General features: G+C 36.2%; 1 protein-coding gene across 22 annotated transcripts in view; it reads right to left on the bottom strand.

The window, feature by feature from the left end:
* Positions 1–24,841, bottom strand: part of KIAA1328 — a 398,983-nt gene that overhangs the window by 239,195 nt on the left and 134,947 nt on the right. Inside the window, exons 1-2 of one of the 22 annotated variants that reach the window (XM_063796059.1) lie at positions 16,111–16,304; positions 11,933–12,036 (exon numbers count right to left, since the gene is read on the bottom strand). The exons of 19 other annotated variants lie outside the window; for them this stretch is intronic. The gene's annotated coding sequence lies outside the window, so the exon portion shown is untranslated. Of the gene's footprint in view, positions 1–11,932; positions 12,037–15,969; positions 16,305–24,841 lie in introns of those variants that run through there. 2 more of the 22 variants (XM_063796058.1, XM_063796057.1) reach the window with 2 other exon arrangements.

Here is a 24,841-nt window from a genome sequence, read left to right as displayed (position 1 = left end):
AATATATATTAATGTATATATAAATTGACTAAATAAAATTTAGTAAGATTAAATAAAATATAATATGTCCATACACTAAAACACTGGGCATGAAAGAGTATGCCATTAATATATGTTATTCATGTACTCCTTGGGAAAGTAAATAATATATTTTATTAAGTAAGAAAATAAAGTTGTAAAAATTAAATGTATAAGATTAGGCCATTTTTCTTAAAGAACTGGACACTGTATAGAAAAAATACAGAACAATAAACATTAATGTTAATAGTAGTTATTGCTGAAGGAGAATAAAGAACACTTAGAATTAAGACACCATATATTTCTGAATTCCTTCCGAAGACCAGGATGTACTTAGTTTAACAATAATGAGGAAAAAACTGTCTTAAAAAGTAGTATACCGGCTGGGTGCGGCGGCTCACGCCTGTACTCCCAGCACTTTGGGAGGCCGAGGCAGGCGGATCACAAGGTCAGGAGATCGAGACCATCCTGGCTAACAGGTGAAACCTCGTCTCTACTAAAAATACAAAAAATTAGCTGAGCGTGGTGGCAGGCACCTGTAGGCCCAGCTACTTGGGACGCTGAGGCAGGAGAATGGCATGAACCTGGGGGGCGGAGCTTGCAGTGAGCCGAGATCGTGCCACTGCACTCCAGCCTGGGCGACAGAGCTAGACTCCGTCTCAAAAAAAGAAAAAAAAAAAGTAGTAAAAAGTAGTATACTAACAACAGATCATCTTAAAAAAATATATCATTTGTCTTCCTTGGCTCATGGGCACACGACTAAAAATTTCCCCAGCTATTTCTGGATTTCCTGGGGCTGAAGGTCTCTTCTTAATGATTTAAAGAAACCAAAAAGCTATGTTGGATGGGAATAAAAGCAGAAGAATTTTTTTAAAAAATTAGAATCGGAGCTTCTGTTACTTCCTCTGCATTCACCTCTGTTCTCTAACACACTGTCCTACCCAAGAACAAATGCTAGTCCAGACAGGCCACAGCTCTAAGTTTACACAGGAATTCTGATGAATCCAAATAACAGCTTAACATTGTAATCCACTTTATAAAATGTCTTTTCTCTTGTGCTTTTAAAGCAAATGAACACTGATGGCTACAAATTTTATTCTTAGAAGATTTTTAAAAATCTTTTTTTCACCAACCTCATTTTTATTCTCAAAGCACCCAATTTTGGTGAATAGATTACCCCGAGACTGAGAGAAACGAAAAACAAGTGTGATAATCTCTTAATTGACAAAGTATTCAGGCTGAATGTCGTAGGCATAAAAGATGAATAACTCAACATAAAGGCATTACCAAATAGGCAATATTCTCGGTTTTCACCAGAATCTACTTCACAATCTAGGTAAAATCAATTACAGCAATAGCATGATAATAACAGGGAAGTGAACTGTCATAAAGCATTTACTGCATGCTAGGTACTGTTCTTTTTACATTTATTAACTCATTCAATTCTAACTGATAATGTATTAGGTATATTCATCATATTTTCCCCATTTGCAGATGAGGAAATTGAGACTTAGCAGTGTTAACTAATCTGCCCAAGGTAACAGTAAGCAGTATAAATTATATGTATAGGATGATACATGTATAGGTAACAGTAAGTTGTAAAAATTATATGTATCAGATTAACCTATTTTTCTTACTGATAGGAACCCAAGCATATTGGCTCCAAAGTCTATGCTCTTAACTGGCATTCTGAAAGAATCCTTGAGAAATGAGCAGAAAAACAACTTGTTCACTAAATAGCAAGCCCTAGAGCAAGACAATAATTAAAAATCAATATTCCCAAGCATGGCTTAAGAAAGTAGAATAATGCAGCTTGCCAAATGGTCACTTATAAAATCTTTCACACACACAAAATGGTTTGTAAATAACTATGAACTGTATCTTAGAATACAGCCAAATGTCTAACATTCCCAAGTTACGATGACAGGTGTCTGTTTATTGATCTGGACGGTAGCAATTTATTGCAGAGTAAATCAATGAAGTTTGCACAACATCTACCTGTAGCCTGTTAACAGGCATGTTAAAAAGAGTTGAAACACGGAAATTTCAGGTTTCACAGGGCTTCTTCAATCTATATACATTTATATAAAGATGTCTCATCTAAAAACATTTAAAAGTCGAATTATCTGGAGAAAATATTCATATAAAAATTATTTTCAGAAACTGGTATTTAGCCTAATGCCATTAGAATTGATTGCTCATATATGTGAACGTCATTCCAGTTTCTGCGAGTTTCAAAATACTAAGAGTGACATTTAAAGCCTGTGTAATGTGTCATTAAACATATATTAAAATGGGAACATTTCCACTTTGTCAGGAATGTACAATTTGTTAGGATAACGGCTATACTAACTGCTTACAAATTTCTGTTGTGAGTATTAAATATATCATGCACTGTAAAATATATTTTAGGAGAAAAGATAGAGCTGAACTAGGGCTGGACAATTGCTCTGATCACAATAAGGCCAGGCAGCTAGAACCTTAAAGAAAAAACATGCAGTTCTTTTTTAAAAAAAAAAACAAAAACAAAAACAAAACAGCATTACTGAGATATGATTGACATGCAATCACCTGCACATAAGTAAAGTGTACAAGTGGGTAAGTTTTGCCATATGTATCTATCCAGGAACCATCACCACAGTCAAGACCAAGAACATATCCACCATCTCTAAAAGTCTCCTTGTGTCCCCTGTAATCTCTTCCACCCACTCCACTATTCCTGAATCTGTCCAACTATGCAAGCACTAATCTACTTTCTATCATTGAAGATTACTTTGCTTTTTCTAGAGATTTATATTAATGGAATTATACAGTATATAGTCTGCTAAGCCTAAATTTTTAAATTCAGCTGAATTATTTTGACATTCATTCATGTTACTGAACGTATCAGTAGTTGCTTTTCATTGCTGAGCAGTTTTCCATTATATAGATATACCACAATTTATCAGTTCACCTGATGAACACTTGGGTTGTTTTAATTTGAGGTTATATAAAAAAAAAACCTGCTGTGAATACCAGTGTGTAACTATATGCTTTCACTTCTCTTGAGTAAATACCTAGCATAATGGTTGGATTATATGGTAGGTGGATATTTTGCATTTTCTTAAAAAGTTAAAATATTTTGCAGGGTAGTTGTACAATTTTACCTTCCTCTCAGCAGTGCATAAGAGTTCCAGTTCCTCCAGATCCTTGCTTGATAGGGGAAGCCTTTTTAATTTTGGTCATTGTAATAGCTATGTAATAGTATATAATTGTGGTTTTAATATTCATTTTCCTAATAACTAATGTTGAGCAACTTTTCATGTGCTTTTCTCAATGGTTCTTTTATGGATTGTCCTTCTGGTGTTGTATCTAATAATCTATGACTAATCCACGGCTGCAAAGATTTTTCCTGTTTTCTTTGGAGGATTTAATAGTTTAGGTTTTATACTTAGGTCTATGATCCCTTATGAGTTAATTTGTGTTTACCGGAGTATATGGAGCCACAGTAATTTCTTTTTGCATATGCACATGAAATTGTGACATATCCATAAGGATATGGACTCGTTGAAAAGAATATTCTTCCTCCGTTGAATGTCATTTGCATCTTTGCCGAAAAATGAGTTAGGCATATTTCTTTGGGTCCATTTTTGTATTCTCTACTCTGTTTTACTGATTTGTCTATCTTTACACCCATCCCATATTGTAGGTTTATAATAAGATTGATAAGTAGTATGAGCCCTTTGAATTTGTTCTTTTTCAACATTGTTTTGGGTTTTCTAGGGTCTTTACATTTCCATATAAATTTTAGAATCAATTTGTCAATTTCTACAAAAAACGCTGGCTGAGAATGCGACTGGAATTGCACTGAATCTTTATTTTTTGAGACAAGGTCTATCCCTGTTGCACAGGTTGGAGTGCAGTGGTGTGATCCTGGCTCACTGTAGACTTGAGCTCCTGGGCTCAAGCAATCCTCCTGCCTCAGCCTCCCAAGTATCTAGGACCACAGGCCACCATGTCTCCGTAATTTTTTAAACAGGATTTTGGAGAGAAAGGGTCTGGCTGTCTTGCTCAAGCTGGTCTTGAACTCCTACCCTCAAGTAATCCTCCTGCCTTGGCCTCCCAAATGCTTGAATTTTAGGTGTGAGCCACTGTGTGCCCAGTCCTTCATTGAACATTTAGATTACTTTGGAGAGAAATAACATCTTAACAGTATCGTATGTCCTTAACCTCATGAACACAGGATATTGCTTAATTTTTTTTTTTTTTTTTTTTTGAGATGGAGTCTTGCTCTGTCTCCAGGCTGGAATGCAGTAGTGTGATCTCTGCTCCCTGCAAGCTCCGCCTCCTGGGTTCAAGTGATTCTCCTGACTCAGTCTCCTAAGTAGCTGGGACTACGGGCATGCACCATCACACCCAGCTAATTTTTGTATTTTTAGTAGAGATGGGGTTTCACCATGTTGGCCAGGATGGCCTCGATCTCTTGACTTCATGATCCGCTTGTCTCAGCCTCTCAAAGTTCTGGGATTACAGGCATGAATGAGCCACCACTCTCAGTCTTTTTATTTAGGTGTTCCTTAACTTCACACAGCAATATTTTGTAGTTTTTAAGTGTCTAGGTCTTTGACATTGCCACATTTATTTCTTTTTATTCCATATACATAGAAATGTTTTGTAAATGGTATTGTTTTAAATTTTTGATTTCTACTTGTTCATAGCCAGGACACAGAAATACTACTGATTTTAATACACTGATGTTGTATCCTATAACTTTGTGAAATTCACTTATTAGTTCTTGTAACATTTTTTTGCAGATTTCATTGCATCTCTATGTAGATGGTCATGCTATTTATAAATAAAGAATATTTTATTATTTGCTTCTCAATTTGGATGTCTTTTATTAATTTTTTCTTGATTTATTACACGGCCTGAAACTTTCAGTACAATGTTGAATAGATGTGGTAAGGCTGAATATCCTTGCGTTGTTCCTGACCACTGGGGGAAACCATTCAGTCTTTCATCATTGAGTACGATGTTATTAACAGTTGTAAAATTTTCATATAAGCTTTATCAGGTTGAAAAAGTATCCTCACATTTCCAGTTTGCCAAAGGTTTTTATGACTAATATATGTTAGACTTCATCTAAAAAAATTTGGACCTATTGAGATGAACATACGGTCACTCTTTTTTAGCTTATTAACATGCTGAATTGTGTTAATTGGTTTCCAAATGCTAAATTAAACCTGTATTCCTGTAGTAAATGGCACTAAATAAGGAAATATTATTGTTTCTAAAATATTGCTGCATTTGATTTGCTAAAAATTTTGTTTAGAATTTTTGCATGTAGATTCATGAGGGATATCAATTTTTTTGCCTTTGGTTTGCATATCAGGGTATTACTGGCACCACGCAATGAATTGTTAAGTATTTCCTCTTCTATAATTTTCTGGAAGACTTTATGTAGAAAATAGAGTATTTATTCCTTAAATGTTTGGTAGAATTTACCAGTGATGCCTCTGGGCTTTGAGTTTTCTTTGTGAGAAAGCTTTTTAACTACAAATTCAATTTCCTTAACAGATATAAAACTAGGTTATCCTTTTTTTTTTCTCTTAAGTATTCTCATAACGGCAATTACATCAAATTGGTTGATAGTATTTTTGAAGTGTTCTACATCCTTAGATTCCTCGTTCTATTAACCATTGAGAATGTGGTAATGAAATCAAGTATAATTGTGGATTAGTTGGCTTCTCTTTGAAGTTACATCAGTATTTGCTTCACGTATTTTAACTGTTTTTTAAGTAGATAAAAAACAGTAATACTGTTCCCAGTAATACTCCGTGTTCCACAATCTATTTTGTTCTATGTTCATACAGTTACTCCAGCTTTCTTTTGGTTACTATTAGCAGAGTACATACTTTTAGGTTATTTCTTTAAATTTCATGTGGGTTTCTGACAGGCAGTTTATATTTGTGTCTTGCTTTTTCCCCCCTAAATACAATTTGACAGTCTCTGCTTTTTAATTGCGGTGCTTAAACCACTGAAAAATAATGTGATTATTTATATATTAAGTTGAAATCTATTATTTTGATTTCTATTTGTCCCATCTATTGCTTGCTTTCTCTCCTTTTCCACCTTTTCTTAATTTTTTTAAAAAAACCAGTATCATCCCCTTTGTTCATCTATTTGTTACAATCTTGTTATTTTAGTGGTTGCTTTAAGGTTACTATTATACAGCTTTAGCTTATCACAGCCTATCTTCAACTGATATTACATCAGTTCACATATAGGATAAAAACCATACAACAAAATACCTTCATTTTTCCCTTAATGCAATATTTGTTATACATTTTACTTATATATATTTGTTAAAACCCCTAAAGTGAATGTCATTACTTCCTTTAAAGAGGCATTTACATTTAAAATGACTTATATAATAAAAAATATTATATATTTGCCCATTAGGTTATGTTTTGGTGCATGCCATTAGTTTATGTATACTTCCATCTGGTATAATTTTCCTTCTTTATGAAAGACTTCCTTTAGCATTTCTACTAGTGTGGACTCCTGGTAATTATGTTTTTCTGCTTTTACATGTCTGAAAATCTCTACCTTGATTTTGGCTTTTAAAGTTTTTTTTTCTGGGTATAGAATTTGATGTTGACATTTTTTTAAAAGTACTTTTAAATGTTGCTCTAATGTGCTCTTGTTTGCACTGTTTCCTGCAAGAACCTGCTGTCATATTTATCTTTTTTTCCATTGTATGCAACATGTGTTTTTTTTCTGGCTGCTTTTAAGATATTTTTGTTCATCACTGATTTCAAGCAATTTACTTTTGATGTGCTTTGGTATACATGTGTTTAGATGCATCTTCTGCATGTGTTTGAGGTTCACTGAGGTACTTCAATCCATGGGTTTATAGTTTTCATCACTTTGGAAAATTTTTGGCCATTATTTCTTCAAAAGTTTTCTGCTCACAACTCTCCTTCAGGAACTCCAGTTATATATATATTATATATATTATATATTATTATATAATATATATTTATTTATATTTTTATAATATATTTATATATTATATAATTATATATAATATAATATAAATATATATATTAATTAGATCACTTAGAGTTGTCCAACAACTCAATGATTTTAGTTAAATCACTTTTTTCTGTCTAACTGCTATATCTCCAACTCACTCATTTTTTCTTCTGCAATGTCTAATCTCCCATTAATCCGATCCAGTGTATTTTTGTTATTAGACAGAATGATTTTCATACACAAAAGTTCAATCTGCTGGGTGTGGTGGCTCATGCCTATAATCCCAGCACTTCTGGAGGCTGAGGTGGATCACTTGAGACCAGGAGTTCAGGACCAGCCTGGGCAACAAAGTGAGACTCAATCTCTACCAAAAAAAAAAAAAAAAAAAAAAATCAAACAATTAGCCAGGTGTCGTGTTGTGCACCAGGAGTCCCAGTTACTTGAGAGGCTGAGACAGAAGAATCCTTTGAGCCTAGGAGAAAGAGGCTGCACGGAGCCATGTTCACACTACTGCACTTCAGCCAGGGTGACTGAGCAAGATCCCATCTCAAAAAACAAAGAAAGAGTTCAATTTGTGTCTCTTTGGTATCTATATGGTACTATTTGTCTTTATAAACCAATGGAATATAGGTATAATAATGGCTTAATAATCCTTGACTGTTAATTTTATTATCTGTGTCAATTCAACTGATTATTCTCCTGTATGGGGACTGCATTTTACTGATTCTTTGCATGCCTACTTTGAATTCCCAGTGTTGTAAATTTTATCGTCTTGGGTATTATATATTTATGTATTTCTCTATTCTTGAGGTTTATTCTGTGACAGTTTAGTTACGGTTTATTCTGTCACAGTTTAGTTACTTGGAAACAGCTTGATCCACTTAGATCTTTCTTTTCTGATTTGTTGAATCAGTGTGGAGAGGTGCTCAGCCTAGAGCTATTTATTTTCCATGACTAAGACAAAAATCTAACTGGAATATTCTACCCAATGCCCTATAAATTATGAATTTTTCTCTTGCTGATGGGAACAAGCACTATTCCCAGGCATTATTTTACTAATATGAATTCTAAAATAAATTCCATCTCTACAAGTGCCCATTATTTGTTCCTCACCAATTAAGTTTTCCTTGTTAGTTGGTGTATTAGTCTGTTTTCATGCTGCTGATAAAGACATACCCAAGACTGGGCAATTCACAAAAGTAAGAAGTTTAAATGGACTCACAGTTCCACTTAGCTGGGGAGGTCTCACAATCATGGCAGAAGGTAAGGAGAAGCAAGTCCCATCTTAAGGGGATGGCCTGTGGCAGGCAAGGAGAGCTTGTGCAAGGAAACTCTCCCTTATAATACTGTCAGAACTCATGAGATTTATTCACTATCATGAGAACAGCATGGGAAAGACCAGCCCCCATAATTCATTCATCTCCCACTGGGTACCTCCCATAACACATGGGAATTATGGGAGCTACAAGATGATATTTGGGTGGGAACACAGAGCCAAACCATGTCAGCTGGAATTAACTCCAGAATAACTGTACTTCTCATTACTTCCTTTCACTTCACTTAGGCCGGTAAAAAAATCACCAGATATTCTAAATGTATAACAGTGAGTCTTCTAGCATATGCCCAATTGTTGTGGAAGCAGCCATACGACATGCCACTGCTCTCTGGGATTCCTCAACCAGTAAACTGGGCCTGGAACATTCTCTATATGGAAGCTGAGCTGTTGCGTGTCCCCAAATTCTCCTTCCTTATCAAGAGAAACATCATATGGACCCTGACCAGCCCCACCAGTATATCTGTCCCTTGTGGGAAGGGAACTAGGTCTTCACCTGCAGCATGAGAAGTGTGCATGTAGTAGTCTATTGCCCTGCACTGGCTATAAGGAGGGACTCATTGGCCATGAGAGACCAGCTGCCTTAGTGTATGTGTGCTGCAATAAGAGAATACCACAGGCTGAATAATTTATAAAAAAAGAGAAATTTATTTCTCATAGTTCAGGAGATGGTGAAATCCAAGATCAAGATGGAAGTTTTCAGTAAGGGCTGCTCTCTGCTTCTAAGATGGCACTTTGAATGCTGCCTCCACTGGTGAGGAGGAATGCTGTGTCATCACATGGCAGAAGGCAGAAGAACAATAAGGGAACCCACTCCTGCAAGTTCTTTTTATAACAGCATTACTCTGTCCATGACGGTGAGACCCTCATGACCTAAACATAATACCTCCCATTAAGCTCCACCTCTCAATAATGTTGCACTGGGGATTAAGTTTCCAACACATGAATGTGGGGGAACACAATCAGACCATAGCACTGGTATACACTATAGACAGTGATCTTGCTGAGTCTCTTCTCCTTTCTTTGAGTAAAGTATTGTTCCAATCTGTGACTTGTGGGTTGAGTCTTCCTTTGCAACTCTGAACCCACTGAAGATGCAGTGGGCTGAGGTCTATGATCTCCCATTTCTGGTGACTGGCATTGTTATGGTTGCTACCAAACTCCATGTAGTGGGAATCCTCACTTGGGATTGGTAGCTGGATCTTCCTGCTTGATACCAATATTATATATTGCAGTTCCTATTACTATAATCTCTTATTTCTATACCAGCCTTTATTCTGTTTTTATGGCAGCATCATTTACTTCCTATTCTGTGGACTCCCACAGTTACATCACTTCCATATCTCTTTCCTATTATCTTCATCCAAATGCTTTTAGCTGTGATCCTACCTGAAGAATAAAAGTTTCTTTATTCTTAAATTACTCAGAAGTATGAGTTGACATTGATTTAGACTAGATTTAATGGTTAAATTTACTTCTTAGTCTGCCCATATAATCATCACAGTTTATATCTATAATAAACATAAAACCTTCTCTGAGGTACTGGAGGTTCAACTTTAAGGTTTCTAAGTCTTAAGAGGCACACCGATAGGTATTCATATAACCTTCTTTCTTTTTATTTTATTCATTTTATTTTTAAATTTTATTTTATTATTTTTAGAGATAGGGTCTCAGTCTGTTACCCAGGCTGCAGTGGTACAATGGTGCAATCATAGCTCACTGTAGCCTTGAACTCCTGGGCTCAAGTGATCCTCCCACTTCAGCCTCCCGAGTAGCTGGGAATACAGGTGTGTACCACCATGCCCAGCTATTTTTCAAATATTTGTAGAGATGGAGTCTGGCTATGTTGCCCAGGCTGGTCTTGAACTGGCTTCAAGTGATCCACCTGCCTCAGCCTTCCAAAGTGCTGAGATTATACACATGAGCCACAGTGCCCAGTTCATATAATGTTCTTTTAAGGCAATACTAGTCAGCCACTTTAAGGAAAAAATAAATCTGTCTTTAAAAACTCAAATGCAACTATGGGACTACAATCTTGAAGTACTGGGCAAAGCAAATGCCAAAAGAAGAAAATGTGGCAAGGAGAAATAGGAAAGAAGATCTGGTGCTCTCATGTACAAGAAATATAAATGGCCACATGAGGTGAAGGAATAGGCATACAGTATACTATATTTCTATTAATCTCCTAATGACAATAATGATCACCAAAAGAAGACAGTAAAGAGACTAGATATAAAGAAAGTTAAAAATGTGTTAAAAGTTCCAAGTCTGAATGCCAACTGACACATTTCTCATGAGCAGAAGAGTTACCATAGCTGGCCTGAACCTGCTACCCTTAGAATGTCCTGCTTACACAGTTGGCCCTTCGCTGGCAATATGCAAACCGATTTCTGAACTGTTTCCACCAATTCGTAACTGATATTCATATCTTACTATGCCTAACCAGTTTATACAAACAACGTGGTTCATGCTGAACATCTGCTTTCCCTCTGGGAGTCTGGAAATTGATATACAGTAGAGGGTGCCTATGTGACCAGCCCCCAACAGAAACTTTAGGTTCTGAGTCTCCAGTGAGTCTCCCTGGTAGATAACATTTCACAGTAGTTGTCAGAATTCATTGCTGGAGGAACAAAGCATATATTGTGTGATTCCATTTAGAGATGAGTCTTATAAGATTGCATGGGCTTTTCTTCCAGACTTTACCTTTTCCCTTTATTCCTTTCATAGTAATAAATCTTGGCCAGGCGCGGTGGCTCTCACCTGTAATCTCAGCACTTTGAGAGGCTGAGGCAGGCAGATCACTTGAGGCCAGGAGTTGGAGCCAGCCTGGGCAACATGGCAAAACCCAACCTCTACTAAAATTACAAAAATTAGCCAGGGAGGGTGGCACACGCCTGTAATTCCAGCTACTTGAAAGGCTGAGACATGAGAATCTCTTGAACCTGGAAGGCGGAGGTTGCAGTGAGCCAAGACTGCACCACTGCACTCCAGCCTGGGGGACAGAGTGAGACTCTGTCTCATAAAATAAAAAATAAAATAAAATTAAATTAAAAACCTTCACAGTGAGTATGACTATATGCAGAGCCTTCTGAGTCTTGTCAATCACTAAACCTGGGGGTTGTCTTGAGAACCCTGAAACACCTTGTTTCTGGGTTTGATTAATGTGGTCCCTTGTTTTAAAAACAAAAAAATGATGTTAGGGTGGCACACAGTTCCAGTTGAGTGTCCTTCTCTATGAGATAGTGCCCTGAGTACTCAGACAAATTATCTGAGAAAGACGGCACCAAGTAAGAGTAGACATGTAAGAGTATCGGGAAACAGCAGTCACTCAATCTGTCAAGCAGGCCAGAATCCATCAAACACTTATTCCATACCCAAAGCAGAGCAAAATGCTTAAGGCTACACATTTTTGAGAGCTCTGAACACTGTGTAAAGGTGTAAGCTGAACAGAGCAATAGATTGACATAATCAACAGAGCATTAAACTTAAAAAGTTATATCCTGACTCAGTCTGGAAGAACTGAAGCTACCAACACAGTTAGCTAGCCAATGAGAATAGGATTACCTCACGATGCCAATGACAGGCCTTTAAGGATACACAGTGAAAGAATGAAGAACAGTGGATTAAGCCTTCAAGTTGTTCCTTTTGCCCATCAGTGCTAAACAGTGCTGTAATTGGGGAGACACACAAATTACCTTGTGTTTCTACTTATTTTTAGCCTATTCTCTAAACATGCTGCCTCCTTAAGTAGTATGTTTCTATCTGAATGATTAAAAAGCATGACTATCACGCTTAAAAAAGGTATTAGAGTAACCAAGAAGATACCACACTGTAGGGGGTATTTATCAGAGCTTCCTTTTAATCAATACTCCGTATGAAATGAAATAAATTTACTTAGAAAAATTGAATCATCGATATGACCTGGGAGATTGAGATCATATAACAACACAAGTCAAATAATAAATTCCAAATCCTAAATTAATCTGACTGCTCCACTTTCAGAGATTTCCTTCTGCTCAGCATTCTTAAGATTTAGCATCACAAAGTTAGAGCTGGAAGGAATCTTAGATAACATCAAATCTACGCAGGTATTTGAGAAAATAAACAATGTACCACTCCTGTGTTATTTAGAATATAATATTCTAATTAATTATAATATATAACAATTGTAATATAATATAATCTATAAACAACGTAATAAATATTACACTGTTTTCTCATCCATCCATCCATCCTTCCTTTCTTCCCCCCTTCTCTCTACATATCTATCATATCTCTTTAATCAGGCTAAGTCACTAAAAAAGAAGACATGGATCTACTTTGAGATTTCGGTGGCTACTGTTGTAACCTGTAAAAAGCAGGAACGCAATAATTTTATTTCATTTTGATACTGAAATTTATATTACGTTTGTTTCACAATTATTCAGCAAGGTAAAAACATATGTAATATATCACCAATTTTTTCTGAAAAACACAGATCTCACCTGAGCTAACAAGCCCAGTCACGACTAGCTTACATCTCCTTAAATAGTCAACATATTCATTATAGGAACTCATACATTTCTTATATCCAGGCATTAATTTCTGTTCCAGAACTACACTGTCCAAAATTATAGCCACAGGTGTCTATTAATATTAAACAAAATTCAGTTCTCCTCAGTCTCATCAGTCATATATCAAGTGCTCAAGAGCCACACATGGTGAGTTGCTATCATATTGGACAATGCACAGACAGGACAGTTACATCATCAGAAAGTTCTGTTGAGCAGTACTGCTCTGAGAGATTTCTTCTTTCAGGGTAGTTTGATTGCAATTGATTTCTATGTCTTTCTCTGTTTTGTTTATATCCCATGACATGCCTAATCCAGAGGACTTCTATAATGGCAAACTGTAAATATCTAAGATAGACATAAAGGTAAATCATAGGTACAAAATTAAAAAATTTAAAGGAACTATAGAGGAGGAAAAATAATTTTATCTCTATCCTTCATAGTTCTTAACTGGGATTCTCTGTAACAAAAGACAGACCAACAAGAGAAAAAGAAACAAAAAGCTTTAACAATTAAGGGAAGAAATGATTTAGTATTCACTGAATAATAAAAGTTTAAAAATCGGTTGGCAAGAGGGATTAAAATTTAACTTTGTTAACAGGCAGTTGAAGGAAGTTAACTTATGAGAAGACTTAACTCCACAAGTAGAAGCACAGTCAAATATTACATTTTCTGAGGTTTTACCTGTTTACCTGAAGGGTGCCTGGCAAATTGCTTTGTCAGCAATGCTCAATATATATGTCAGTATTCCCATCCAAAAAAGGGAAAAGCGTGTTTAGAATTGTAGCTTGTACTTTGGTCCTTGGATCAATAACTTAGCTTTGAAAGAGTTCAATGGATACCAGTGACTGATATCAACATAATATCAAAGGATAACCCAGTCCTCTCTCTCTTCTGCACTCAAGACTTTTTATCTCAGCATGGTGATACTAACTTTGCAAAATCCAGTACTACTAATCTGGCTGTTTATATACCATGACCGATAGAACTGGTTCCAGATCAAGACTTGCTGTTCCAAGAGCAAAAATTCACTCATACTTTGTCTGAGACAATCTGTTTAGTACTAGATTATACTTCTTATCACATAATGCCCTATGACAGATGGCACAGTTTTTGAGCCAGAGTCCATTAGAAATAAATGAACAATAGAAAAATCCTTCTGTGATGCAGAGAAAGGGAAATGCTTATATACTGTTGATGCGAGTGTAAATAATTACAACCTGTATGGAAAACAGTATGGAGATTTCTCGAATAACTAAAAATAGAACAACAATTCAATTTAGCAATCCCACTACTGTGTATCTACCCAAAGGAAAAGAAATAATCACATAAAAAGATACATGTACTTGTATGTTTATTGCAACACTATTCACAATAGCAAAGATAAGGAATCAACATAAATGTCTATCAATGGATGATTAGAAAAAGAAAATGTGGTATATACATAATGGAATACTATTCATCCGCAAAAAAAGAATGCAATTATGTCTACTGCAGTAACATAAATGGAACTGGAGGCTTTTATCTTCAGTGAAACAACTCAGAAACTGAAAAATACCACATGTTCTCACTTAGAAATGAGAGCTAGATAATGTGGAATAATAGACATTGGAGACTCAGAAGAGTGGAGGCTATGAGGGGGGAGCAGATAATAAAAAAAAATTACTCAATGAATATAATGTACATTATTCCGGTGATGGATACACTAAAAGCCCAGACTTCACTACCTACATAATATAGCCATGTAACAAAACTATACTCATACCCCTAAAATTTATACAAATCAAAAAAGAAAAAAGCCTTCTTCTGAGATGGAGAATTGAGAACAAATGTCAAACAGTCAGATATAAGAGCAAACAACTCTGATTCCAAAAAAGGTGACCATAAACCTAAATTCTGCAGTATATTTTGACCACTGTGCCCAATCATATCTAATTTAGATAACACATAAACTTCAATGTTATTAATATCACATTATCAGTTTAAATACTTTTCAGGTTTCATTTTGAATCTGTAAACTGCTGGTAGAAAGTATATATCTTCAGGTCAATAACCAGGTATTAAGGTCTAGATTACACTGAAAAATAGAATTTTTGAAGATATATATGTATGTGTGTGTGTGTGTGTGTGTGTGTGTGTGTGTGTGTATGTGCATACACACAATTATATATAAAACTGTGTCCCTGGTAGCAATTATCAATCAATCAGAAACCACTAACTGGAAGACAATAGTAAATATATGTCTGTAATGTTGATTTGGTTTTCAACTACTCTGAGACTTGTAATATTTCACTGAGTAATTATTTATTATTATTCAATTTAGCCTGACATGAGGATTCAGAATGGGTACGCACAATTTTAAATGGAGTGTATAGAGAACGATGCCTTCTCTCACATTAGTAGCATCTGGGCTACAATAACTTGTGTCATTATCTGAATAAATAAACGGCCATAAAACATAAAAAGCAAAATTTTTTATTATTATTATTTTACTTTGAGTTCTAGGGTACATGTGCACAACGTGTAGGTTTGTTACATATGTATAATGTGCCATATTTGTGTGCTGCACCCGTTAACTCGTCATTTACATTAGGTATACCTCCTAATGCTATCCCTCGCCCCTCCCCCGACCCCCCAGCAGGGCCTGGTGTGTGATGTTCCCTACCCTGTGTCCATGTGTTCTCATTGTTCAATTCCCACCTATGAGTGAGAACATGCGGAGTTTGGTTTTCTGTTCTTGGGATAGTTTGCTCAGAATGATGGTTTCCAGCTTCATCCATGTCCCCATAAAAGACATGAACTCATCCTTTTTTATGGCTGCGTAGTATTCCATGGTGTATATGTGCCACATTTTCTTAATCCAGTCTATCACTGATGGACATTTGGGTTGGTTCCAAGTCTTAAAAAGCAAAATATTTTTAAAATCCAATAAAAATAATCCATTCTACAGATTAGTCAGCTACCACGGCAGCATCTTCAACACAAAATTGATATATTCACATAACAGACAAAACTTTAGATAACTGAACAAAACAGAATTTTAACTATCACCTTGTTGGTAATATCTTTTCCTGTTTCAGGCTCAATGTGTGTTCCTCTGTATTGTTTAAGTGTATGCACCAATGGCCCTCAGGTATATTCCCAGCATTTAGTATTTTATACTCCAGAGGGGAGGAAGAGAAGTTCGCTTACTGGGACAGGAACGGGACAGGAGAGACAGGTTGGCTGCCAGAGAACCCGCTGGATATAGGGGACACACTATCCATGAAAGACCAATGCCATCATTGAAGCTGATCTTGCTGTTTCTTTTTTATGCAAGTTAACTGTTGTTTCATCCAGTGCTTGATTGCTTAGTGTTTTCCTTGGCTACTCTGACACCAAAAAAAGTAGGCAGAAGTTTTGGAACTTACATTAACAATGGCTAGCATTGTGATGATCTTTGATCCTTCTGTGGTTAGACCCCTCCCCCGACATGGTAACCATATACATGATATTCTGCTCTTCCTCTGTGTTAAAAGGCAATACTTCTGGCTATTATTAATTATATAAGGGTAAATTATATAGTGTGATCCACTGTTGAAGTTCAGGTATAAAAAACACTGCACCTAAAGAAGACAAAAACTGATGCTGAGAAAAATCATTAACTGAAACTAGGTTTCACAAAAGGTATCCTGAATGATGGATTAATGTTTAGCTTAATTTTTGTGCATGGTGTGAAGAGTCCAAATGTATTTCTTTTCGCATGTGTTCAATTGTCCCATCATCATTAGTTGAAAAGATTATTCTTTCTCCCCATTTAACTGCCTTAGCACTTTTGTCAATAATCAATTGACCATCATTGTTAAGGTTTATTATTTGGATTTACAATTTTGTTCCACTGATTAATATATCCATCCTTATGGCAGTACTGTACTGTCATGAATACTGCATGTATTTTCTTTTTAAACTTTTATTTTAGGTTCACGGTACATATGCAGGTTTGTTATATAGGTAAACTTGTGTCACAGGGCTTTGATGTACAGATTATCTCATTACCCAGGTAACAAGCATAGTACCCATAGTTATCTTTTTCTTCTTCTCTCCTTCCTCCCACCCTTTACCTTTTAGTAGGCTTCAGTGTCTGTCGTTCCTCTCTTTGGGTCCATGTATTCTTATATTTAGCTCCCACTTACAAGTGAGAACTTGGTTTTCTGTTCCTGTTAGTTTGCTAAGGATAATGGCCTCTTGTTCAATCCATGTTTCTGCAAAGAACATGATCTCGTTCTTTTTTATGGCTGCATAGTATTTCATGGTATACAGTACCACATTTTTTTAACTTATTTTATTTTTGAGATGGAGTTTTACTCTTGTCGTCCAGGGTGGAGTGCAATGGTGTAATCTCAGCTCACCATAACCTCTGCCTCCTGGGTTCAAGCGATTCTCCTGCCTCAGTCTCCCAAGTAGCTGGGATTACAGGCATCCACCACCACACCTGGCTAATTCTGTATTTTTAGTAGAGACAGGGTTTCACCATGTTGGTCAGGCTGGTCTTGAACTCCCAACCTCAGGTGATCCACTGACCTCGGCTTCCCAAAGTGCCTATGTCGTGAATGGTATTACCTAGGTTTTCTTCTAGGGTTTTTATGGTTTTAGGTCTTACATTTAAGTCTTTAATTCACCTTGAATTATTTTTTGTATAAGGTGCAAGGAAGGGGTCCAGTTTCAGTTTTCTGCATAGGGCTACATAGTTTTCCAAACACCATTTATTTAATAGGGAATCCTTTCTCCATTGCTTTTGTCAGGTTTGTCAAAGATCAGATGGTTGTAGATGTGTGGTGTTATTTCTGAGGCCTCTGTTCTGTTCCATTGGTCTATATATCTGCTTTGGTACCAGTACCATGCTGTTTTGGTTACTGTAGCCTTGTAGTATAGTTTGAAGTCAGGTAGCATGATGCCTCCAGCTTTGCTCTTTTTGCTTAGGATTGTCTTGGCTATACAGGCTCTTTTTTGGTTCCATATGAAATTTAAAGTAGTTTTTTGTAATTCTGTGAAGAAAGTCAATGGTAGCTTGATGGGGATAGCATTGAGTCTATAAATTACTTTGGGCATTGTGGCCATTTTCATGATATTGATTCTTCCCATCCATGAGTATGGAATGTTTTCCCATTTCTTTGTGTCCTCTCTTATTTCCTTGAGCAGTGGTTTGTAGTTCTCCTTGAAGAGGTCCTTCACATCCCTTGTAAGTTGGATACCTAGGTATTTTATTATCTTTGTAGCAATTGTGAATGGGAGTTCACTCATGATTTGGCTCTCTGTTTGTCTATTATTGGTGTATAGCAATGCTTGTGAATTTTGCACACTGATTTTGTATCCTGAGACTTTGCTGAAGTTGCTTATCAGCTTAAGGAGATTTTAGGCTCAGACAATGGGGTTTTCTAAATATACACTCATATCATCTGCAAACAGAGACAATTTGACTTCCTCTCTTCCTATATGAATACCATTTATTTCTTTCTCTTCCCCGATTGCCCTGGCCAGAACTTCCAATACTACGTTGAGTAAGAGTGGTGAGAGAGAGCATCCATATCTTGTGCCCGTTTTCAAAGGGAATGCTTCCAGCTTTTCCCCAATCAGTATGATATTGGCTGTGGGTTTGTCATAAATAGCTCTTATTATTTTGAGATATGTTCCACCAATACCTAGTGTATTCAGAGTCTGTAGTATAAAGGGGTGTTGATTATTATCAAAGGTCTTTTCTGCATCTATTGGGATAATCATGTGGTTTTGTCATTGGTTCATTTATGTGATGGATTATGTTTATTGATTTGCATAAGTTGAACCAGCCTTGCATCCCAGGGATGAAGCCAACTTGATTGTGATGGACAAGCTTTTTAATGTGCTATTGGATTTGGTGTGCCAGTATTTTATTGAGGATTTTCACATCAATGTTCATTGGGGATATTGGCCTGAAATTTTCATTTTTTGCTGTGTCTCTGCCAGGTTTTGGTATCAGGATGATGCTGGCCTCACAAAATGAGTTAGGGAGGAGTCCCTCTTTTTCTGTTGTTCAGAATAGTGTGAGAAGGAATGGTACCAGCTCCTGTTTGTCCTCTGGTAGAATTCAGCTGTGAATCTGTCTAGTCCCGGGATTTTTTTTGTTATATCTCTGCCAGGTTTTGGTATCAGGATAATGTTGGCCTCATAGAAAGAGTTAGGGAGGAGTCCTTACTTTTCAATTTGTTAGAATCGTTTCAGTAGGAATGCTACCAGCCCTTCTTTGTACATCTGGTAGAATTTGGCTGTGAATTTATCTGGTCTTGAGATTTTTTTGGTTGGTAGGTTATTACTGATTCAATTTCAGAGCTCATTATTGGTATGTGTAGAGATTCAATTTCTTCCTGGTTCAGCCTTGGGAGGGTGTATGTGCCCAGAAATTTGTCAATTTCTTCTAGATTTTCTAGTTTGTGTGCATAGAGGTGTTCATAATAGTCTCTGATGGTTATTTGCATTTCTGTGGGGTCAGTGATAATATTCCCTTTTTCATTTCTGATTGCGTTTACTTGGATCTTCTCTCTTTTCTTCTTTATTAGTCTGCCTAGTGGTTTATCCAGCTTATTAATTTTTTTCAAAAGACCAGCTCCTGGCTTCGTTTATCTTTTAAATGTTTTCTTTGTGTTTCAACCTCCTTCAGTTAAGCTCTGATTTTGGCTATTTCCTGTCACCTCTTCCTTTGGGGTGGTTTGCTCTTGCTTCTCTAGTTCTTTTAGTTGTGATGTTACGTTGTTAATCTGAGGTCTTTCTAACTTTTTATGTGGCTGTTTAGTGCTATAAATTTCCCTCTTAACACTGCCTTAGCTGTGTTCCAGAGATTCTGGTATATTGTACCTTTGTTCTCAATCATTTCAAAGAACTTCTTGTTTTCTGCCTTAATTTCATTATTTACTCAAAAGTCATTCACAAGCAGATTGTTTAATTTCCATGAAACTGTATAGTTTTCAAAGATCTTCTTAGTCTTGAATTCTATTTTTATTGTACTGTGGTCTGAGAGAGTAGCTAATATATGATTTTGGTTCTTTTGCATTTGCTGCAGATTGTTTTATGTCCAATTGTTTGACCAATTTTAGATTATGTTGTACTCAGTGCAGATGAGAAGAATATATATTGTGTTGTTTTGGGGTAGAGAGTTTTATAGATGTCTATCAGATCCATTTGGTCCAGTGTTCAGGTCCTGAATATCTTTGTTAATTTTCTGACTGAAGGATCTGTCTAATACTGTCAGTGGGGGTGTTGAAATATCTCACTATTATTGTGTGGAAGTTTAAGTCTCTTTGAAGGTCTCTAAGAACTTGCTTTATGAATCTGGGTCCCCTTGTGTTAGATGCAAACACATTTAGGCTAATTAGGTTTTCATGTTGAATTAAAACCTTTGCCATTATGTAATGGCCTTCTTTGTCTTTTTTGATCTTTGTTTTCTGATTCTAGGCAAGATGTTTAAAGTCTGTTTTGTCTGATATTAGAATTGCAACCCTTACTTTTTTCTGTTTTTTATTTGCTTGGTAGATTTTTCTCCATCCCTTTATTTTTAGCCTACGGGTGTCACTGCACATGACATGGGTCTCTTGAACACAACATACCATTGGGTCTTGCTTCTTCATTCAGTTTGCTACTCTGTGCCTTTTCATTGGGGTATTTAGCTCGTTTACATTCAAGGTTAGTATTGATATGTGTGGATTTGATCCTGTCATCATGTTGTTAGCTGTTTATTATGCTGATTTATTTGTGTGGTTGCATTATAGTGTCACTGGTCTGTGTACTTAAGTGTGTTTTTGCAGTTGCTGGTCTTTCCTTTCCATATTTAGTGCTTCTTTCAGGAGCTCTTGTAAAGCAGGTCTGGTGGTACCAGGTACCAGGTCTGGTGGTAGCAGGTCTAGCTAGGTTGGGGAAGTTCTCATGAATGATATCCTGAAATATGTTTTCCAAATATGTTTTCCAAGTTGTTTCTCCCCATCTATTTCAAAGATGCCAATGAGTCATAGATTTGGTCTCTTTACGTAATCCTATATTTCTTGAAGATTTTCTTCATTCCCTTTCATTCTTTTTTCTTTACTGTTGTGTGACTGTCTTATTTCTGGGATTCCAGATGCCCATGATAAGAGTGAGTTGCTCCTTGCCTGTTCAACTCACCCACTCCATAGGAGTCACTGAAGGCCATGAACAAGTCCCAGTGTGCAGTAGCCCTGTGCAGGGTTCCCAGCTTCCTCCCCTTTCAGCCCAGCATCTGTTTCTTCCTTCTGCCCACTCTCAACGCCTCCCTTCTGAAGATCTGCTAGGAGTGTACCAGTTTTCCTGATGTCCCAGTCCTTTGGTGGGAAACGTTCCTCCTGCCTGGGTCTAGTTGGCCATCTTGGAGCCCTCTGTGTGTATTCTTCCTCTATTTTTCCAAAACAAGTTACCATAAATGCAACAGCTTAAAATAACCCAAATTCATTAGCTCACAGTTATGTAGGTCAAAAGGCCAGACCAACTCAACTAGGTTCTATGTTTAGTTTCTCACAAGACTGAATCCAGGTTGTCAGCTGAGCTGTGATCTAATTTGGAATATCTGAGGAGGAAACTGATTCCAACTTCATTCAGGTTGCTGACAGAATATAGCTCCTTGTGGTTGTAGGACTTAAATCCTTATTTTCTTGCTGTTAGCCATGAACTATCCTCAGCTTTGAGCCCCATTTATCTTTAAAGCTAGAAATGGTGAGTTGAATCCTTCTCATGTTTCAAATCTCTCTGATTTCATCTTTTACTCTCAGCTAAAGAAAACTCTCTGCTTTTCTTATTTATTAGATTGGGCCTACCAAGATAATCTTTTTAAATATATAACATAACATAGTCACAAGAGTGAAACCATTTTGCCAGGGGGCCAAGGTCATGTGAGCCATCTTAAAATTCTACCTACTATACCATAGCTTTAGAACAAATTATGAAACTGAAAAGAGTAACCCTCTACTCTTCTCATCGTTCTCAAAATTGTTTTGGCTATTCTCACTCCTTTGCACTTCCATATAAATTTTAAGACTGTTTTACCAGTTTCCACAAAAAAGGAATTATCAAAATCTGCTGGAATTCTGATCAGGATTGCAACAAATCTACAGATCAATTTGGGAAAAACGGCCAATCCATGACCATGGAACCCATTTCCATCTATTTAGATGTTCTTCAGTTTCTCTCAGCCATGTTTTAATGTCTTCAGTGTATACGTCTTGCACTTCTGTTAAATATATCCGTATTTTAATTGTTCACTGGTAATCAACAGAAATAAAATTGATTTTTTACATGTTGATCTTATATCCTGCATCCTCGCTGAACTCATTTATTAGTTCCATCACCGTTTTTTGTGGATTTCTTATGATTCTCTATATGCAGGATGATGTTATTTATAAATAAAGACAGTTTTACTTCCTTTCCACTAACTTAATTCCAGTATATGGAAAATTCACTCTAATATAGCTCCCTCCCTTCTCGTCTCCCTTGTGCAAATGTATACACACATGTACACACACACACACACACACACACACACGCACGATCTTTATATCTTGTAAGCTCAATACAGGATTATTATTGTTTTATTCAGGTGTCTAAAATTGTTTAAGGAAAAGGAAATACACATCTTTATTGATGCTTTTTATTTCTTTGTGTGGATTTGAGTTACTGCCTTATGTCATTTTCCTTTCATCTAAACAGACTTCTATTAGTATTTATTGTAAGGCAGGTAAACTAGTACTCTTAGTCTTTCTTAATGTAGAAATGCCTTTATATTACCTTCAGTTTTGAAGAATGATTTTGCTTGATTGCCACAGTTTCCTTTTCCCTCAGCTCTTTGAATAAGCTGTTGTACTGCCTTGTCCTGCATTGTTTCTGTTGAGAAATCTGCTGTTATTCCTATTCTTGTTCTTTCTTTCTTTGTTTGTTTTTGTTTACCATGGCAGGCATAGCAAGGAACAATTCTTGTTTTACCTACAGACCTTTTAGTCTGTGAGGAGTTTAATAGTATAATGAGCCTCACACCTTCTTTATTTTTTGGTTTTTTTTTTTGTCAATTAGAAGTATGACGATGCCTCTGGATTGTCAATAAAATCTAGGCTTATAAGTGGTATTATAACTTGAAGATAGCCTAGTATTAGATAGAATTAAGACATATATTACACATTAAGTACACATTAAAAAGAACAAAATAAAATTAGATAAAATTTTAACCAAAAGAATATATGAAAGTAGTCACAGAATAGGAAGTAGTCATAAGACTGTGTGTCCCTAAGTACTATAAAACTTTTTTTTTTGGCCAGGCACAGTGGTTTATGACTATAATCCCAGCACTTTGGGAGGCCAAGGTGGGTGGATCACCTGAGGTCAGGAGTGTGAGACCAGCCTGACCAACATGGTGAAACCCCGAATCTACTAAAAATACAAAAATTAGCCAGGCGTGGTGGCACATGCCACCACGCCTGGCTAATTTTGTGTGTCTGTGTATTTTTAGTAGAGACAGGGTTTCATCATGTTGACCAGGCTGGTTTCGAACTCCTGATCGCCTTTTAATAACACTATAGAGGCAATAGTGATAACAACCAACAACAGACATTGAATTTGTAGTAAGCAATGACCCATCTTGAGTACATTTCAGATTCTTGACCAGTCTGTGACCCAGACCTACTAAGAAATATGGAACAAGCAATCACAGGGAAAATAAAGAAGTTTCTCTAACAAGCCTTTTACCAGATCAGAGGAACTGAAATTCAATATCCATTGCCCATGGCTAAAAAGTAATTATTTTACCAATTTTAAGGAAATAAAAGAAATCCTAAGAAAATTCTAAAGCTACTTTATATCTACCTGCCAAAATAATGCAGAGTTAATAAAAATAGTAAAATAGGCTGACCTACCAACATTTTCAAACTGGAGTAGGAGAAGCTATTCAAAATGCTGCCTAGGCTTTCTCTTATTACAAACAGTACTGAGGAAATACGACAACTTTTGTAAAATGGTATGGGCTACAAATAAGACAAAAAAGGAAGTTATGAGCATCATAAGTGAAGTGACACTAAGTTTAGATTCCAAAAAAAAAAAAGAAGTAACACACTCCTATAACAAGAAAAGGCTATAAAATGTACATTGACCAAAACTATGGTTATTAGACCCTACCATGTTCAAGACTAGGATTGTACTATAGCTAAGTACTATTTATTAAGATAAGATAATGGGGTAATATACTCACATCAAATAAATACTACAACCTAAATAGAACAAGTGAAGAACCTCTCTAGAACCCACTATGAAGAACCTATAATGCTGAATAAATTACAAAAGAAATGTAGAATGTATTTATCTTTAAGAAAAGGAGAGAAAGAGGATAGGGAGAAAACAAGAAAAAAAATCACCTTGTAAATAAAGCCAACTTCTTTTCAAGGAAATGACAGATGTCAAAAACAAAAATCATAAGCTAGGGCATTCTTCTGGAGAACTGTGGACTTAATAAACTACAAGCAAAACCATAATATGCTATTTAAGGCACAGAGAGTAACGAATACAAACAAGAAACAGAAAAAGTCTCTCAAAGTCAAAGAAATGCCTCATGAAAAACAATCTGCTGCCATCGTCATCATAAAATCTGCAGGTGAAATTTTTAAAAATTTGAGAATAAAATTTTATGTTTTATCTGACATTGTGGCTCCTTGCAAGGAAAGAAAATACTTGCCCACCATCTCTAGCATATTTGTGCTCTAGAGTTTAAAAATCTGTATGTCAGATTAAGAGCCAAGGAGAGTTAGTTATAGAAACAAGAATATCTAAAGCCAAATTTTAACCATTTTAGTTATCTCAAATTTTTCTTGTCTTTCCTTCTTCAACAAACTATAGTGCCAGACTGGCTTGGTTCATATCTTGGCTTTGCCAA

The sequence above is a fragment of the Pan troglodytes genome, chromosome 17 (assembly GCF_028858775.2).
Source record: "Pan troglodytes isolate AG18354 chromosome 17, NHGRI_mPanTro3-v2.0_pri, whole genome shotgun sequence".
NCBI classification, from domain to species: domain Eukaryota; kingdom Metazoa; phylum Chordata; class Mammalia; order Primates; family Hominidae; genus Pan; species Pan troglodytes.
This window is presented reverse-complemented; position numbering and strand designations above follow the sequence as displayed.